We start from the raw sequence: 19,487 nt of genomic DNA, 5'->3' as shown, positions 1-19,487 counted from the left end.
GGAGAGAATGTTCGAAGATCAGGCCCTCAAATCTGCCACCAAGCTCATGGTCTACAGGGCTGTAGTGATACCCAACCTCCTGTATGGCTCAGAGACGTGGACCATGTACAGTAGACACTTCAAATCACTGGAGAAATGCAGGATCTTGCAAATCCCCTGGGAGGACAGGCGCACCAACGTTAGCGTCCTCGACCAGGCCAACATCTCCAGCATCGAAGCATTGACCACACTCGACCAGCTCCGCTGGGCAGGCCACATTGTTCGCATGCCTGACACAAGACTCCCAAAGCAAGCGATCTACTCAGAACTCCAACACGGCAAGCGAGCCCCAGGTGGGCAGAGGAAACATTTCAAGGACACCCTCAAAGTCTCCCTGATAAAGTGCAACAACCCCACCAACACCTGGGAGTCCCTGGCCAAAGACCGTCCTAAGTGGAGGAAGAGCATCCGGGAGGGCGCTGAGCACCTCGAGTCTTGTCGCTGAGAGCATGCAGAAAGCAGAAGGCAGCGGAAGGAGCGTGCGGCAAACCAGTCCCACCCACCCTTTCCCTCAACGACTATCTGTCCCACCTGTGACAGAGACTATAATTCCCATATTGGACTGTACAGCCACCTATGAACTCACTTTTAGAGTGGAAGCAAGTCTTCCTCGATTTTGAGGGACTGCCTGTGCTGATGATGATGGCCCAACAGAAAGTAGCTAGAATGTGGAACTCATTACCACAGGAAGTGGGTGCAGCAAATAGGTTAGAGCCTTTCAAAAAGAAACTAGACGAGTACATGAGAGAAAAGGGAATCGAGAGATATGCGGAAAGGCTGCGATGAGGCAGATAGAATGGGAAGAGACGTATGTGGAGTATAAACACGAGCACAGACTAGTTGGGCCCAATGGCCTGTTTCTGTGCAGGACATTCTATATAACTAGCGTTGAGGCTCTACACAAACCTCTTCCCACCCATTTCCATCTCACCCTTTTCCTTTCTCCCTCGTGTTTATCCAGCTTCCCCTTAAATGCCTCTATCTGACTCGCCTCCACCTACTCCTTGTGGTAGTGAGCTCCAGATCCTTACCACAGTTTGGCTACAGAAGTTTCTCCTGAATTCCCTATTGGATTTATTGGTGAACTTCTCCGCATTAAATCTCATCTGCCATGTGTCTCCCATTTCAACCAGTCATAAGAACATAAGAAATAGGAGCAGGAGTCGGCTATTTGGCCCCTCGAGCCTGCTCCGCCATTCAATAAGATCATGGCTGATCTGATCATGGACTCAGCTCCACTTCCCTGCCCGTTCCCCATAACCCTTTATTCCCTTAGCTCTCAAAAATCTGTCTGAGTCCACCTTAAATATATTCAATGACCCAGCCTCCACAGCTCTCTGGGGCAGAGAATTCCACCGACCAAGAAATTTCTCCTCATCTCAGTTTTAAATGGGCGGCCCCTTATTCTGAGACTATGCCCCCTAGTTTTAGTTTTCCCTATGAGTGTCCTTCTGAATTCTGCTACTATCCTCCTCATTCTCCTTCTTCTGAATGGTCGTACCAAAGCAAATCAAATGTTAATATCTAAGTCAGATAGCCAGGCCAAAGCTTCCCGGTGTAACAGCGTGGATATCTTGTCGGTTGCCTGCGAATTACCTCACATCCTCGTAAGGATGCCTTACTTCCTTCTCACTGTTAACTACATTTCCAAATGTTGTGTCCTATCTGCAAACTTTAAAATGTTGCCTCCAATACCCAAGACCAATACTATATATCGAAAAGAGCTGTGGCCCTCATACTGACCCTTGAGGGACACCACTGTATACTTCCCCCCAGTCTGATAAAATGATCTGTTTATTTATTTCATTGCTGTTTGTGGGAGCTTACTGTGCGCGAATTAAGAAATAAAGAGGGAAAGAAAGATTGGATTCGTCTAATTTCTCCTGACCAATATTTATCCCTCACTCAACACTACTGAAACAAATTATCTGGTCATAATCACATTGATGATTGTGGGAGCTTGCGGCACGCAAAATGGTTGCGGCGTTTCCTACATTACAACAGTGACTACACTCCAAACGTCATCATTATCATAGGCAGTCCTTCGAAATCGAGGAAGACTTGCTTCCACTCTAAAAGTGGGTTCTCAGGTGACTGAACAGTCCAATACGGGAATTACAGTCTCTGTCACAGGTGGGACAGACAGTGGTTGAGGGAAAGGGTGGGTGGGGAGTCTGGTTTGCCGCATGCTCCTTCCGCTGCCTGCGCTTGATTTCTGCATGCTCTCGGCGACGAGACTCGAGGTGCTCAGCGCCCTCCCGGATGCTCTTCCTCCACTTGGGGCGGTCTTTGGCCAGGGACTCCCTGGTGCCGGTGGGGGATGTTGCACTTTATCAACTTTATCCAAAAGTACTTCATTGACAGTAAAGCACTTTGGGACACCCTGAGGTTGTGAAAGGCGCTGTATAAAAGCAAAGTTCTTTCTTTCACATGTCTACAGACATTGAATTCCGCCAATTCCATTTGGCAACTTGCAAATAAATGCCTTCAAAATGACTCATTTTTGCAACAAAAAAAAAAAATCTGAGTTTGGGATTTGCATTTTTACACAGAGAGAGCAAATTTAGAATCCAAATTGGGATTGGCCCCCAGTGTAAAGCGACTCATCCATCTTACACAGTTCAGCGGCTCGCACATTCAATGATCTCAATCCATTGAGCTACAATGTGTCATGCCGCCCCTGAGATTGAATGGCGACCTTGGCTCGGAAATGTTCAGATCAAAATAATGCTTCAAAGGGATGTGAAGCTACAGCCAGGTAATCCATTGATAGCATTAGGTGTGGGGACTGCCAAACATGTCATTGTTCAATTTACCCGCGTTCATCGCTAATTGCTAATTACCTTGGAGGTAACGGGGAATATTTTCAACAATATAGGCTTAAAAGGATATAAAAGGGTATAATTTCATGATCAAATTTTTCTAAATGAAGCGACTGGTGAAATAAGCCAAGGACAATTAGCACAGTGACAGTCCGGTGAGGATCGGCTACCATTCTGCAGTAATTATATTTTTTGATTAAAGCTGTTGAACAGCCTAATGCAATGATGACAAGCTCCTTAATTGTCACCGTGGTTCCAAGTCTGTTAAACGAAGCCTTGCATCTCCATTGTGCCTTTCACCACGTCACGATGCCCCCTGTCACGAGTTCGAGATTTCCCCACGAGGGGAAATATCCTCACAACCTTATACGTTTCAATACGCTGCTACAGTTGTACAGGGCCTTGGTGAGGCCACACCTGGAGTATTGTGTACAGTTTTGGTCTCCTAACTTGAGGAAGGACATTCTTGCTATTGAGGGAGTGCAGCGAAGATTCACCAGACTGATTCCCGGGATGGTGGGACTGACCTATCAAGAAAGACTGGATCAACTGGGCTTGTATTCACTGGAGTTCAGAAGAATGAGAGGGGACCTCATAGAAACGTTTAAAATTCTGACGGGTTTAGACAGGTTAGATGCAGGAAGAATGTTCCCAATGTTGGGGAAGTCCAGAACCAGGGGTCACAGTCTAAGGATAAGGGGTAAGCCATTTAGGACCGAGATGAGGAGAAACGTCTTCACCCAGAGAGTGGTGAACCTGTGGAATTGTCTACCACAGAAAGTAGTTGAGGCCAATTCACTAAATATATTCAAAAGGGAGTTAGATGAAGTCCTTACTACTTGGGGGATCAAGGGGTATGGCGAGAAAGCAGGAATGGGGTACTGAAGTTTCATGTTCAGCCATGAACTCATTGAATGGCGGTGCAGGCTAGAAGGGCTGAATGGCCTGCTCCTGCACCTATTTTCTATGTTTCTATGTTTCTCTGTTAATAAGATCACCTCTCATTCTTCTAAACTCCAATGTGTATCGGCCCAACCTGCTCAACCTTCCTTCGTAAGCTAGAAGCTAGACTGGAGAAGCTGGGGTTATTCTGCTGAGAGCACAGAAGGTTGAGAGGAGATTTGATCGAGGTGTTCCAAACCATGAGGGTTCTGGGCAGGGTAGGTAGAGAGAAACCGTTCCCATTGGCGGATGGGTCGAGAACCAGAGGACACAGATTTCAGGTTTTTGGCAAAAGAAGCAAAGGCGATGCAAGAAAAAACGTTCCTATGCAGCAAGTGGTTAGTGGAATGCACTGCACTGCCTGAAAGGGTGGTTTGAAAAGGGAATTGGATAAGTAACCGAAGGAGAGAAATTTGAAGACCTACAGGGAAAGGGCAGGCGATTGGGACAAGCTGAAGTGATCTTGCAGAGAGCTCGATGGGCTGAATGGCCTCCTTCTGTGCAGTAACCATTCTATGATTCTATGAGATGCTGACCTCTGTTCCCCTCCTCCTCTCCTGACTTATGCTGGAGTACAGTTCGACAGTGTCAGTCGGCCAACCCCTCACTGACCCTTTCAAATTCTGAAATATCTATTCTGACAGCTGACTAAGGGTCATCGACCTGAAACGTTAACTGTGTTTCTCTCTCCACAGATGCTGCCTGACCAGCTGAGAATTTCCAGCATTTTCTGCTTTTATTTCAGATTTCCAGCACCCGCGGTATTCTGTATTCCAGAGCCCCTCCTGTTATACCTTTCCTTTCACTCTCAGCTATGTGAGGATCCGCATGTTTCAAAGTATTACCTCATCCAATTAGCTGCAATCACTTATGTTTTAACAAGAATAATTCCCCATTACTTGACTCGCTCCATAATTTTCCAGATGTATGGCAGGTGCCTTTTCATGCCTAGAGTATGCAAAGACAGTTTCATGGCCTTGCTCAACCACTGTGACTGGAATCCCTTTTACTAACAGAACATGGTTAAAGGAAAATTATAAAAGCTAAAGTTAATATAAAGAATTTAATCGTTCTTTCTTTTTCTTTCTTTCCTTCTTTCACTCTCTCTCCTCCTTTCTCTCTCTCTCTCCTCCTTTCTCTCTCTCTCCTCCCTCCCTCCCCTCCCTTCATCCTTCCCACCTGCCAATGCTGCAGGCGAGAGCTCAGGCAGCGAGTACCAACACACTGATTGACCATGGGAGGCATTGTAGTTGAACCTGACGCTGTCCTGATCCGATGGCTACACTTTGCAGCAGGAGTCACCAGATAGCGATCAGGTCGAGTTACCTTGGGCCAGACTGACGATCGAGCCGGGGGGCCCTTCACTATCCGAGTGTGAGGGCTTGGGGTGCACAATGCACGCAGCACCTCCTTTTAATGGAAATAATCGACAGCGTTCGAAAATACCGACATTTTTTTGCGGTGTTTGCTTAATGACAAACAGCTCACAGTTGATGTATTAGCACTTCCCCAATGTTAGCAAAGTAAGTGCATTAAATAAACCTGGAAGATTAGCGCTGATAGAATAAATGGAAGGAGAAGCCAGTTTAATAGCTATCATTTACTTTAATTGGTAAGGAAAGAGGATGCAATATAAATTCATCCCATCATGGCACTATAAATGGGAACCAGCAACAGCTCACTTAACTTTATGGCTATCATGTAAAGACACTGTTGTGCTATAATGCATCTCAGATAAAATGTCTATTTAATACTTTCATCTCTTTCACTTTGCATGATTATTCACCAAACTGCAGCAGCAAAAAGCCGTGAATAAATTGCTTCGTTTATGGGAGGTGAGAACCACCATGGGCAAATGGCTACTTGTAAGTTCAACTGAAGGCCAATCACCCAGCCAGTACCTTTTTGGCCCATCGCTAAGTAATGCGACAGATAGTGATAAAGATATCACATAATGACTGGGAAGAAGGGTGAGAGTAAGATTAACCAGTGTGTTTGTGATCTCAACAAGGACTATTCACCAGAATATCGCACTATAAATGACTTTTCAAATCTCTCCATGGCCTCACCCCTCCCTACCTCTGTTACCTCCTCCAGCCCGACAACCCTCAGAGAACACTGCGTTCCTCCAACTCTAGCATCTTGTACATCGCCTACTTCCTTTGACCCACCATTGATAGCCGTGCCTTCAGTCTTCTGGGCCCTAAGCTCTGGAATTCCATCCCTAAACCATCCCACTGCAGGGACTTGAACACATAAATATAGGCTGACACTCCAGTGCAGTGCTGAGGGAGCGCCGCACTGTCGGAGATGGCATCTTTCGAATGAGACGTTAAACTGAGGCCCCGTCTGCTCTCTCAGGTGGACGTAAAAGATCTCACGGCACTATTGCGAAGAAAAGCAGGGGAGATATCCCCTGTGTCCTGGCCGATATCTATCCCTCAATCAACATAACAAAAAAAGTTTATCTGGTCATTATCACATTGCTGTTTGTGGGAGCTTGCTGTGTGCAAAATGGCTGCCGGGTTTGCCACATTACAACAGTGACCACAGTCCATTGGCTGTAAAGTGCTTTGAGACATCCAGTGGTCGTGAAAAGCGCTGTATAAATTCTCTGTTAAGACGTTCCTTAAAACCTACCCCATTGACCCAGCATTTGGTCGCCTGTCCTGATGTCTCCTTCTTTAGCTTGGTGTCACATTTTATGTCTGACTGTGCTGCTGTGAAGCGTCTTGGGGCATTTCACTACGTCAAAGGTGTTGCATCAATTCAAGTTTATGTTGTTATACTCTCCCAGCTTGATAGCTTAACAGGCAGATGCACTGCATGATATGGTGCACAGTCAAGCGTAGCAGAAAGTGGTCGGTTTGTGCTCAGTGAGCCAACCTCGGCCGGGGTAGCAGTTGGGGTGCTACAATTAGCCTTCATTTCTTGTGCAATAGGGGAGAAAGAAATTCTAAAAATCAGACAGGGCTGCTGTCCATTCTAATGAGCTCAGCCGAGAGGAAGACTCGTACAGATGTTGAATGAGTGCTGGATGGGTCTTGGCCGGGATCCTATCCCACTGGATTCGCTCGCCAGTAAGCACTGTCCAAGCACGAACTGGAAGAATGAACACTTTGGCGGGTAACTGGAGGAAGCCTCCCTCAGCATGGCTCCTGGTAGTCAGGGAAAGAGGGGAGACCCTTCAAAGCTAATTTAGTTTGGTCTCCCATTTTGCCTCAACTGGCAGCACTCTGGGCTGATCAGCAGGCTGTGGGTTCAAGCCCCACTTCAGCGTATAATACAGGCTGGTGCACCAGGACAACACGGCAGCAATGCTGAATTGTTGGGAGGTTCGATTCTCCCAACAAGCATGAAAGGTTTGAAGAAAAGCCGGGAGGCATCCGGGGCAAAAGTTCTTCCCTGAACCAATACCACTAAAGCTCAGATTAATTCAGCTCTTCCTCTCATTAGTGATTGTGGGATCTTGCTCTGCGTAAAATGGCTGCTATGTCAGCTGTGGTTCAGTGGGTGGTGCTCTCGCCTCTACAGTCAGAAGGTTGAGGGTTCAAGTCCCACTCCAGGGACTTGAGCACAAAAAAATCTAAGCTGACACTCCAGTGCAGTGCTGAGGGAGTGCTGCACTGTCGGAGGTGCCGTCTTTCGAATGAGACGTTAAACCGAGGTCCCGTCTGCTCTCTCAGGTGGACGTAAAAGATCCCATGGTACTACTTTGAAGAAGACCATGGGAGTTATCCCCGATGTCCTGGCCAATATTTATCCCTCAATCAACATAACAAAAAAGCAGATTATCTAGTCATTATCACATCGCTGTTTGTGGGAGCTTGCTTTGCGCAAATTGGCTGCCGCGCTTCCCATATTACAACAGTGACTGCACTCCAAAAGTACTTCATTGGCTGTAGAGCGCTTTGAGATGTACGGTGGTCGTGGAAGGCGCTATATAAATCCAAGTCTTTCTTTCCTTCCTTACATAGACACTGCTTTCTGCAGTGCAGTTATTCATTGTGTGCGTAGTGCTTTGCCTTGACATGTTTGAGAGGCCGGATAAGGTGCTATATCGAGGCAAGTATTTCTTTCCTTTGATGTTGCACTTTTGTGCTGTCAGCCTGCTACCCATAATGCAACACCTTTCGGCAAGGCAGCTTCCAATGTATTTTCTTTCAAGTCAGAAACTACTGGAAAGGATTGAATACCCTTCACAGGAGTGATTGATGACCTGCCCTTCGCAACAGGAACTCGGGCAAAATAAGCTTGTCACGTAGCTCTACAATATAAATGGCAGCTAGGGGCTACAGGGCCATACCATAACTGATTGAAGGGTAGGAGCCCTCACTACAGTGTGCAGTGTAAGAATTCAGATATTGCCAGATAATACAATACTGCAGTTGACTCAAATCGCCTGTTTGCCACAAAAGTGAATTCGTTAAAAGCTACCATCGAGCAAAACCCCAGAAGCCCCTGGGCACTCTCGCAACCTGTCACCGCTCTTACTTACCAGCCTTGGTTGAGAATAAAATCGAAGTGATAAGGGAATTTCACTCGATTCTGCGACATGCCATCACACGTGCACAGGCATGGACCGGCCTACTCAGAGGATGGTTCTCATTGTAATGTGTGCACCTGTGAGTATGCTCAAAGGTTGGTCGAGCTGTTGCCCATTAATCAGTCCAGGCAGCGGGCGGTCGAGGGGGTCGTCAGTCGAGGGGATCGTTCAGCGCGAATAACTGCCTCTCTTCCGTGGGTACATCCGAGCCAGGGTATCCCTGGAGATGGAGCACGCGGTGTCCACCGGTACGCTCGCGGCCTTCCACGAGAGGTGGGCGCCGGAGGGACTGGAGTGCATCATCACCCCCGGCAACCAACTTTTAATTTGACCATAGTTTTTCAAAAGTATAATTTGACTATTTGTCAGTTTTAGTGCCTCTTTAACAAGGTTTGATTTAAAGTTTACTTTAAAATAGTTGTAGAGCTATTGAGTTGTGAGTGGCTTAGCCAGTCACATGATGTTCACAAGGCTCAATAAAACCCCAGCCAGTTGGGTTTGGGGGGGATCTACGATGAGGCAGGCGGTTGTGAGCCTGGTGGATGAAACAGAGGAGTGGGAACTCAACTTTCCTGTACTATCCCCATATTCCTTGATTCTCTTAATATCCAAAATTCTATCGATCTCTGTCTTGAATATACTCAATGACTGAGCTTCCACAGCCTTCTGGGGTAGAGAGTTCCAAAGATTCACCACCCGCTGAGTGAAGAAATTTCTCCTCATCTCAGCTCTAAATGGCCGACCCCTTATTCTGAGACTGTGATCCGTGGTTCTAGACTCCCCAGCCAGGGGGAACACCTTCCCTGCGCCTACCCTGTAAGAATGTTGCATATTTCAATGAGATCACCTCTCATTCTTGCAAACTCGAGAGAGAATATAAGCCTAGTCTACTCAATCTACAGCACTGAAGGAGGCCATTCAGCCCATTATGCTGTCCCAGTAAATAATGCCATGGGATCTTTTATGACCACCTGGGAAGGCAAACAGGGCCTTGGTTTTACGTCTCTTCCGAAAGACGGAATGAATATGCCATTGTTTCTTCATCACTGCTGGGTCAAACTGTTGAATATTCCGGTCCTGTCCGCCTCTGTTAGCACCCCGGAGGGGGCAGCAATGGCGGCGGGGAGCTCTTCCTGGAGTGCAGCCAGCTTCCAGCACCCCGCTGGGGTTTTCGGGGCCGGTCTCGGCGGGGCGCGGTGCATTACCACCCGGAAGAGGCGAGCCGGTGTGCAACGACCCTGGTTGCGACACCGACTCGATTTTTGAGTCCCGTCCAACCCGTAGCGCTGCATAGCGCCCCCTGCTGGGACCGCCTGTGACACCTGGTGAGGTAAGTAATGTCCACCTCAGGTAAGCGTGATTGCTTTTTCTTTATTTTTTTGCGATTTATGCTGTGGTGCGTAGGGACATCCAGTCTAGCTGTACTGCCACTTTGATGGTGTCTTCCCAGTGATGGCACTAGTGTGAACATGTGCTGGTGGAATCCATGCTTCCAAGATTCAGATATTCTGCAATAGAGTGAAATGTGTTTGATCGTGATGCAGGCATACTATCCCTGCTTCAGAATCAAAAGGTACTTAAAAGGTAAAAATGATTGTGTATCCTTCAGAGTGCTGATAGACGGGGGAATCAAACATAGAATCATAGAAATTTACAGCGCAGAAGGGGGCCATCTCGGCCCATTGTGTCCGCGCCGGCCGACAAAGAGCCACACGGCCTTCGGTCTGCAGCCCTGAAGGTTACATATAAACCTATGAACAATGAACAATGGCGGACAGGTAAAGAGCACCCAGCCCAAACAGTCCGCCTCACACAACTGCGACACCCCTTGCACCGAAACATTCTACAATCCACCCCAACCGGAGAATGCTTGTATTTTACAGGAGAAATCACTCGAACACAGATTTATGGAAGATAATGAGGAGCGCTATTTATTGGGAATGTTTTTGGTGGATATTTTCAGGTTTGTTCTGCTCCCCAGGTCTCTCTTAGCGCGCTCCGAGGCCGGCTGTTTAGCTCGGGATTTTCCTACGCTCAGCCGGCCAGCGCCCTGAGAGAGGGGTGCAACCCCTCCCTCAACGCTCTGCCCCACACTCAGGGCCCAGCTGCCCAATTTTGCTAACTGGGTCGCAAACTGTTCCCGGGCGCAAACTTTACTGCCCTGCCGCCATTACCGCCCCGAAATCAGCCAAGAACGAAAATCCAGCCCTTGCAATGTCCACCTAACACCATTGTGAGAGACTGCAGTGGTTCAAAGAAAAGTCCCACCACCACCCTTTCAGGGTAGTCAGTGATGGGGCAATTAATGGCAGCATTGCCCAAATCCCATGAACAAGTTTAAAACACAGATTTTATTAGATAGGAGTCAAAGATTTTTTTTCCAGTATTGTCTTAAATGGTTCTGCTGCATTAGTAGAGAGCTTCGCGTTCATTCTCAAACACATATAAATTATCAGCGCTCCTCATTACCTTCCGTAAATCTGTATTCGAGTGATTTCTCCTGTAAAATACAAGCATTCTCCGGTTGGGGTGGAGTGTAGAATGTTTCGGTGCAAGGGGTGTCGCAGTTGTGTGAGGCGGACTGGTTGGGCCGGGTGCTCTTTACCTGTCCACCATTGTTCATTGTTCATAGGTTTATATGTAACCTTCAGGGGCTGCTGACCGAAGGCCGTGCGGCTCTTTGTCGGCCGGCGCGGACACGATGGGCCGAGATGGTCCCCTTCTGCGCAGTCGATTTCGATGATTCTATGTTTGATTCCCCTGTCTATCAGCACTCTGAAGGATACACAATCATTTTTACCTTTTAAGTATCTTTTGATTCTGAATCAGGGATAGTATGCCTGCATCACGATCAAACACATTTCACTCTATTGCAGAATATCTGAATCTCGTCAAAACGCATTGGAAGCATGGATTCCACCAGCACATGTTCACACTAGTGCCATCACTGGGAAGACACCATCAAAGTGGCAATACAGCTAGACTGGATGTCCGTACGCAGTGCCAGCTTGCAATTAGGAGCGTGCGTACGAATGGCAAACTCGTTTTCGATACCTGAATCGAAGTGGCACAGAGCATGTTGGTTTTATTGTGTCGGCCGTGGCTCAGTGGGCAACACTCTCGCCTTGGAGTCAGGAGGTTGTGGGTTCCAGTCCCACTCCTGAGAATTGAGCACTAAAATCTAGGCTGACACTACAGTGCAGTGCTGAGGGAGTGCTGCACTGTCAGAGGTGCTGTATTTTCGATGAGACGTTAAATCCATCTGCCACCTTGGAGGGATGGAAAAGATGACAGGGCACTATTTCGAAGAAGAGCAGGGGAGTTATCCCCAGTGTCCTGGCCAATATTTATCCCTCAACCAACATCACTAGAAAAAAAACAGATGATCTGGTCATTATCACATTGCTGTTTGTGGGAGCTTGCTGTGCGCAAATTGGCTGCCGCGTTTCTTACATTCATCATCATAGGCAGTCCCTCGAAATCGAGGAAGACTTGCTTCCACTCCAAAAGTGAGTTCTCAGGTGACTGAACAGTCCAATACGGGGATTACAGTCTCTGTCACAGGTGGGACAGACAGTGGTTGAAGGAAAGGTTGGGTGGGGAGTCTGGTTTGCCGCACGCGCCTTCCGCTGCCCACGCTTGATTTCTGCATGCTTTCGGCGACGAGACTCGAGGTGCTCAGGTGCCTGCTGTACATTCTTACATTTGAACAGTGACGACAATTCAATAGTACTTCATTGGCTGTAAAGCACTTTGGAATGTCCTGAGGTTGTGCAAGGCACTATAGAAACGCAAGTTCTTCCTATTGTCTTACTTAGATATTATTTATTTGGTTATTGGGAACGGTCAGACCTTTGTTCACAGCTTGTACGGAGAACCTCGTGGGCACTACTCAAAAATCTCCTGCGCTGGGAGAGTGTTCAAGCAGATTATTGCAATGAAAAATAAATGATCTCTGTAAAAACAAAATGATGGATGATAATCGACACTGGCCTTCATTAGAACGCTGGTCTTTAGGATAAAGTATTTTGGATTTCATGATGAGCTGCATAATACATTAAATTCATCATTAAACGCAACATGAAAAAGCCGGAGGCCAAGATCCAGTCAACTGGTACCAGAGAGCTACAACTGAGAGCCTTATGAGAAGCATGGGGAGTATTTAAACAGGATGGATCACTTAGTGAGCTACCTTAGGCCATTCAGCCCCTCAAGCCCGTTCCGTCAATGGGTGATCTACATCTTAACTCCCTCGACCCGCCATCGAATCACCTTGGTCCCGTACCCCTTAATACCCTGGCCTAACAAAAATATGTCAAGCTCAGCTTTCAACACTTCAACTGACCCCGAACCTCAACAGCGTTTTGGCAATGCCCTATGTGATACTGTCTGGCTCAGAGATGTGGACCATGTACCATAGACACCACAAATCGCTAGAGAAATACCACCAACGATGTCTCCACAAGATCCTGCAAATCCCCTGGGAGGACAGACACGCCGACATTAGCATCCTCGATCAGGCCAACATCCCCAGCATCAAAGCACTGGCCACACTCGACCAGCTCCGCTGGGTGGGCCACATTGCTCGCATGCCTGACACAAGACTCCCAAAGCAAGCGCTCTACTCGGGACTCCTACACAGCAAGCGAGCCCAAGGTGAGCAGAGGAAACATTTCAAGGACACTCTCAAAGCCTCCCTGATAAAGTGCAACATCCCCACTGACACCTGGGAGTCCCTGGCCAAAGATCGCCCTTAGTAGAGGAAGTGCATCCGGGAGGGCGCTGAGCACCTCGAATCTCGTCGCCGAGAGTGTGCAGAAACCAAGCGCAGGCAGCGGAAGGAGCGTGCGGCAAACCAGACTCCCCACCCACCCTTTCCCTCAATGGCTGTCTGTTCCACCTGCGACAGAGACTCTAATTCCCATATTGGACTGTTCAGTCACCTGAGAACTCACTTTTAGAGTGGAAGCGAGTCTTCCTCGATTCCGAGGGGCTGCCTGTGATGATGATGATGTGTGGTACTGAGCCATGCAAAGCAGAAATATTCCATATTCAACCGCCTGTCTGTGTCGAATTAGCTCAGGCACGGTAACAGTGGAGGTGCTACACTCGGCTAGGGCGGGGGTACAGTCAACCAGGGTGTCAGATAATAAGTACCATCGCTGCTGGAGAGTGGACACCAGGGGAGGGGCAGGATCAAACTCAACTGCAGTGCCTGCCATGGTCAAGCAGCCGGCCTGCACTCTCTAAGCTCCACCCATGAAGAATGATCACGCAGGCAAGGTGCCTGTGGAACAATGCGAGAGCCGATGCATTTTGGAAAGGAAAGGAGAGAATAATAACAACAACTTGTATTTATATAGCGCCTTTAACGTAGTGAAATGTCCCAAGGCGCTTCACAGGAGTATTATGAGATAAAAAATTTGAGACTGTGTCGCAGAAGTAGAAATTAGCGCAGATGGTCAAAGAGGTAGGTTCTAAGGAGCGTCTTGAAGGAGGAAAGAGAGGCAGAGAGGTTTAGGCAGGGAGTTCCAGAGCTTGGGGCCCAGGCAACAGAAGGCACGGCCACCAATGGTTGGGCGATTACAATCTGGGATGCTCAGGAGGGCAGAATTAGAGGAGCGCAGACATCTCGGGGGAGGATTGTGGGGCAGGTGGAGGTTATAGGGAAAGGGAGGGGCGAGGAGGGATTTGAAAACAAGGATGAGAATTTTGAAATTTGAAATGTGATTCAAAGAAAAAATATACAAAACCAATATAACGTGCCTTCTCTATCCTAGTTGATTAGGGCACATGCTCGGGAATATGAAGCACCGTTAACTATCAACGTAGTCCTTCCTCCGGTTGCCATGGCAAAATGAGGAGCACAAATGCCGTGTGTGCCCTTGTAATTTTGACACTAACCGCTTCTTTTTCTTTTGCTCAAATCGACAAGCAGTCTTAAACTCTCAATCTGCCTGCAGCCTTTATCCTTCCAGTAAAAGATATGCTGTTCCCAGTAATAACCTCCATCTTACAACAGTGACCACTTGATCCTCCAAGCTGTGAATGATAGGCTGCTTGCTGAGAGATAGCGTTCTGCTCAAGAATTGTCTTTTTCACAGCTTGGCAGGACAGTGTCCCACTGTCACACAGACTGCATTCTTTCCCTTAAGAACCACTGTCATGTTTGTCTCATTGACTCACATACTTATACTTTATCATAGTGTTCATTTGCTAATGAAGTGGCTGCAGATGAACCTTGTTGGAGGACGTTCCTGGGACTAGGGATTTTTTAAGTCCTGCAGTGATGAAGTTAAGGCTGAAATAATCCGTTTAAACACAGTGACATCCTAAAGGGGGTAATTTTTACAAAAGCAAAATACCGCGGATGTTGGAATCTGAAATAGAAACAGAAAAGGCTGGAAATCTCAGCGGGTCAGGCAGCATCCGTGGAGAGAGAAACAGAGTTAATGTTTTGGGTTGGTGGCCTTTCGTCAGAACTGGCGAATGTTCGGAAAGAACAGATTCTTAAGGAGCACTGAAAGAGGGAGGAGAGGAAAGAACAAAAGGGGGAGGTCTGTAATAGGGTGGAAGGCAGGAGAGATTAGAGAGACAAAAGGGATGAATTGAAATGGAAATGGTACATAAGAACATCAGAAACAGGAGCACGAGTAGACCATACGGCCCCTCGAGCCTGCTCCACCATTTAATACGATCATCGCTGATCCGATCAGGGACTTTGGAGTGTATGTCCATGGGTCCTTAAAGATAGTAGGACATGTTGTTAAAATAATTAAATAGGCATTCAAAATGCTTTCCTTTATTAGCCAAGGCATAGAATATAAGAGCAGGGAGGTTATGCTAGAAATTTATAAAACACGAGTTAGGCTGCAGCTTGAGTACTGAGTACAGTTCTGGTCACTACATTACATACCACAGAAAGTTGTTGAGGCCAATTCACTAAATATATTCAAAAAGGAGTTAGATGTAGTCCTTACTACTAGGGAGATCAAGGAGTATGGCGAGAAAGCAGGAATGGGGTACTGAAGTTGCATGTTCAGCCATGAACTTATTGAATGGCGGTGCAGGCTCGAAGGGCCGAATGGCCTACTCCTGCACCTATTTTCTATGTTTCTATGACTCAGGTCCACTTCCCTGCTCGCTCTCCATAACCCCTTATTCCCTTATCGGCTAAGATAATTGGTAATCGAAATAGTTTCTATTTCACAGCTTTTCTTTTGGTTACTACAATGAGTGATGGGCACCTGGGAATGATTAGGTTAGAGTGACACGTTGAGAGGTCCAGTTGACGTCACAAACAGTGGAAGATCATTGGTTCCATTTTGTCAGGAGTGGGGAACATGGAGAAACAGTGGCACGCGAGTTCGAATAGGAACCACAGTGAATGCTGGCTTAGACCTAGCTTCATAGACTTCGCTTGCTTCCATTATCTCTCAAAACAAGAATAAGAAATATAAAAGACTTATATTTATGTGGCACTTTCTACCACCTAAGGACATGCCAAAACACGTTGCAGCCAATGAAGTACATTCGAAGTGTAGGAATGAAGGAAACGCGGCAGCCAATTTGCACACAGCAAGCTCCCACAAACAGCAATGTGATAATGACCAGATCATATTTTTTTTAGTGCCGTTGATTGAGAGATAAATATTGGTCAGGTCATCGGGAAAAAATTCCCCGTGCTCTTCTTCGAAATAGTGCCATGGGATCTTTTACATTCACCTGAGAGGACAGACGGGGCCTCGGTTTAGCGTCTCATCTGAAAGGCGGCACTTCCGACAGTGCAGCGCTCCCTCAGCACTGCACAATGAGTGTCAGCCTAGATTTTGCGCTCTAGTCTCTGGAGTGAGACTTGAACCCACAACCTTCTGACTAAGGTAAGAGTGAGCCATAGCAGACATGTCGAAACGCAAACAGTGCAGCTCACATAATTCGAGGTGGGCTATGGAAAGGAAAAGGGGATATTCCTGCCTGGAGTCTAGAACGAGAGGGCACACACTTAGGATAAGGAGTCGACCATTTAAGGCAGAGAAGAGCAGGAATTTCTTCACTCAGATGATTGCGATTCTTTGGAATTTCCCTGCCCCAGATGGCTGAGTCTCTGAATATATTCAAGACTGAGATAGATAGATTTTTGGAGTCTAAGGGAATTAAAGGATATGGAGATCGGACGGGAAGATGGAGTTGAGGTCGATGATCAGCCATGATATTGAATGGCGGAGCAGGCTCAAGGGACCATAGGGCCTACTCCTGCTCCTATTTCTTATGTTCTTAAAAAGGGATAGCGAGAAAAAGAGAGAGAAAGGCAAAGCCCTGAGGAAGGCGAGACTCCCTTCATGTGACATGTGCAGCTTGATGTTGCTAAATAAGTGTGAAGCTGGTGTCTCAGTTGTTAAGCCAATGCCTCAAAATCTGCACTTCGCCAGATTTGTTCAACGGTAACACTCCGAATCCCAGACTTTGCCATCCTGCTCTCTTATCACGCCCAGAGGCAAGGCTGTTATCTCTGGTTGGACGTATTCCTGGAGGCTTCATCACATGATCTCCTGTCTCCAACTGTCCTATCCACACACTCTCGCCGTTGCTTGCCCGGCATGTCCATTCTCATAGAGCCCTGCCTTCCTATGCCAATGAAAGTGAACGGGCTCTTCATTGCCCGATTGGATGTTTCAGTGACCACACTCCAAAAGTATTTCATCGGCTATAAAGCACTTTGAGACGTCCAGTAGTCGTGAAAGGCGCTATATAAATGCAAGTCTTTCTTTCTTTCTTCTTAACTCTCAGTCATATAGCATCTTATTTCCCCAAGTCCAATATTTTTATAGCTAATAAACAAAAATGATCAAAGAAATTTTTTTTTAAATCACAGAATTTCTTTTTAATGTCCCTGTGACTTTTCTCCCTGGTTTTGATCGCAGCGGTGTCCTGGAGATTAGTCTTTGACCACTGGAGTCTCCAGCGTAACCCTGGAGGGTTGGTAACCCTACCTAACAGTGTAGGAAAGAGGGTGAAATGTCAGCTCAGAGAAAAGCTTCACCTCCCTTGATGCATGATGAAGAGAGAGCTAAGGAATACAATGGACACTCGCTTGTAAATGGTAACTGTTGGAGATGCTATAGATCAGGCATTTGCGTGGCTTTCATAACATAAGAATTAGGAGCAGAAGTAGGCCATTCGGCCCCTCGAGCCTGCTCCACCATTCAATACCTCCACCTTGTACCTCAAGTCCACTTTCTCGCCCGATCTCCATATCCCTTGATTCCCTTAATATCCAAAAATCTATCGATCTCAGTCGTGAATATACTCAACGACTTCCAACTGGCTGATAGTTAGTTCAACTGCTCACTCTCACTTGAACTGCATTGGTTTGATTGGAAGTGTTTCATTCATACTCGATGGAACTTCCAAAAGGTGAAAAGTACCAGTGAGGTGTTCTATCTCTGAAGGAACATATACAATATGTTCCAAAGTACTGCAGCTCCCATCCCTTCATATTCAGAATCTCATCAAACATATCACGCCCCAGTCTTGTGGAGCTCTGTACTCCCCGAGTCATCCTTGGCTTCATTGGCTGTAATGCGCTTTGGTCCTGAGGTTGTGAAGGCACTATTTTCTCTTTCCTACCGACCTACAAGGTACAGGCTTTAGCGAGCGGCTACCTCTTGTCAGCTCACTGGGTAGCACACTTGCCTCTGAGTCAGAAGGTTGTGGGTTCAAGTCCCACTCCAGCAGACTTCAGCACATAAATATCTAGGCTGATGCTCCAGTTCGGTTCAGTGCTGTGCTGTCGGAGGCGCTTTCGAATGAGACGTTTAACCAAGGCCCTGTAAAAGATCCTGGCGCTATTTCGAAGAAGAGCAGGGGAGTTATCCCCGGTGTCCTGACCAATATTTATCCCTCAATCAACTTAACAAAAAAAAAACAGATTATCTGGTCATTATCACATTGCTGTTTGTGGGAGCTTGCTGTGTGCCTATTGGCTGCCGCGTTTCCCACATTACAACAGTGACTACACTCCAAAAGTACTTCATTGGCTGTAAAGCGCTTTGGGATGTACGGTGGTTGTGAAAGGTGCTATATAAATGCAAGTCTTTCTTAATACACCCCACCTTCTCGCCTACTCGTTTCGGCCTTGGCTGGCCTCCAGAACTATGGGCATTCACCAGGTTTCTCAACAATTAAGAGAAAAATGTCAGCATAAAGCTGGCAAGTTCTTCTCGCGTTAGGATTGGACGACAAGGACGTCCAACGCCCGACAGCAACAGACTGTGCATCCAGCGCCGTGCCCATCAGCTCCTGGAGGCGGAATCCACCAGCCGCCAGGATGCATTTACATCAATTTCCACAACAGGTCATTTTTCTCAAGGTTAATTGCTAGAGACACATTACACATGCCCCGAAACATGAAAGGCGGCATGTACTTCTATCCCGGCCGACAATAAATTCTGGCTCACCATCTGCTAGGAATATTCCAAATGTCAATTTAAATTATCATGACCAGTGGAGTTACAATTTGAAGATGAGCGCAATAATTAGCTTTCCTTCCGTCTTGTGGATAAGGCCTTTTGACTTTCCCTGCCGACGAATGTGGCGCTTCTGCTTGAACACTTGCATCTTGCCTCCGTTTAATTTTCTCAGGAGATAATAGGAAGCAGAGAGGGGCTGAGTGGGAAAGGACAGTCTGGAAAGCACCTGTCGAAGATCATAGCAGTCCCATCCATCATCGCTTGCTGATTAGGTTCTAATTCAGTGATAAGTGATACAGCTATGGGGGACTGCATGAATAACCACAGAATAACAAGGGAGCTACCAGACCCAGCCAAAGGGCAGTAGCTCAATGATCATTTTACATAAACAGGGGAGGCAGTTAGTAAGTGGAATACTATTGTTTTGCCTTGAATGAAGAAGACTGCCTAACCCACCATTGACAAAGCCACAAGTGATGAACAAATTGACAAGGTCTTCCCTAATGAGTAGGTTAAAAATTAGGTTCCTCAGTTACCTACTGATAGAGAAACTCAGGGTAGAAAAGAAATAAAGCAGGTTTTCACAAAAATAACTTTTATTTATATAGCGGCCTTTAACATCGCAAAAACCTCCCAAGGCTGATTCACACGAGCGTTATGAGACATAAT

At 46.9% G+C, this 19,487-nt stretch overlaps 1 protein-coding gene across 1 annotated transcript in view; it reads right to left on the bottom strand.

Annotated features, from left to right (window-relative positions):
* Positions 1–19,487, bottom strand: part of wscd2 (WSC domain containing 2) — a 370,410-nt gene that overhangs the window by 299,838 nt on the left and 51,085 nt on the right. The gene's annotated exons all lie outside the window — the stretch shown is intronic.

This window comes from Pristiophorus japonicus, chromosome 8 (assembly GCF_044704955.1).
Source record: "Pristiophorus japonicus isolate sPriJap1 chromosome 8, sPriJap1.hap1, whole genome shotgun sequence".
NCBI classification, from domain to species: domain Eukaryota; kingdom Metazoa; phylum Chordata; class Chondrichthyes; family Pristiophoridae; genus Pristiophorus; species Pristiophorus japonicus.
The sequence above is the reverse complement of the archived record's forward strand: the minus strand, read 5'-3'. Positions and strand labels throughout refer to the sequence as shown.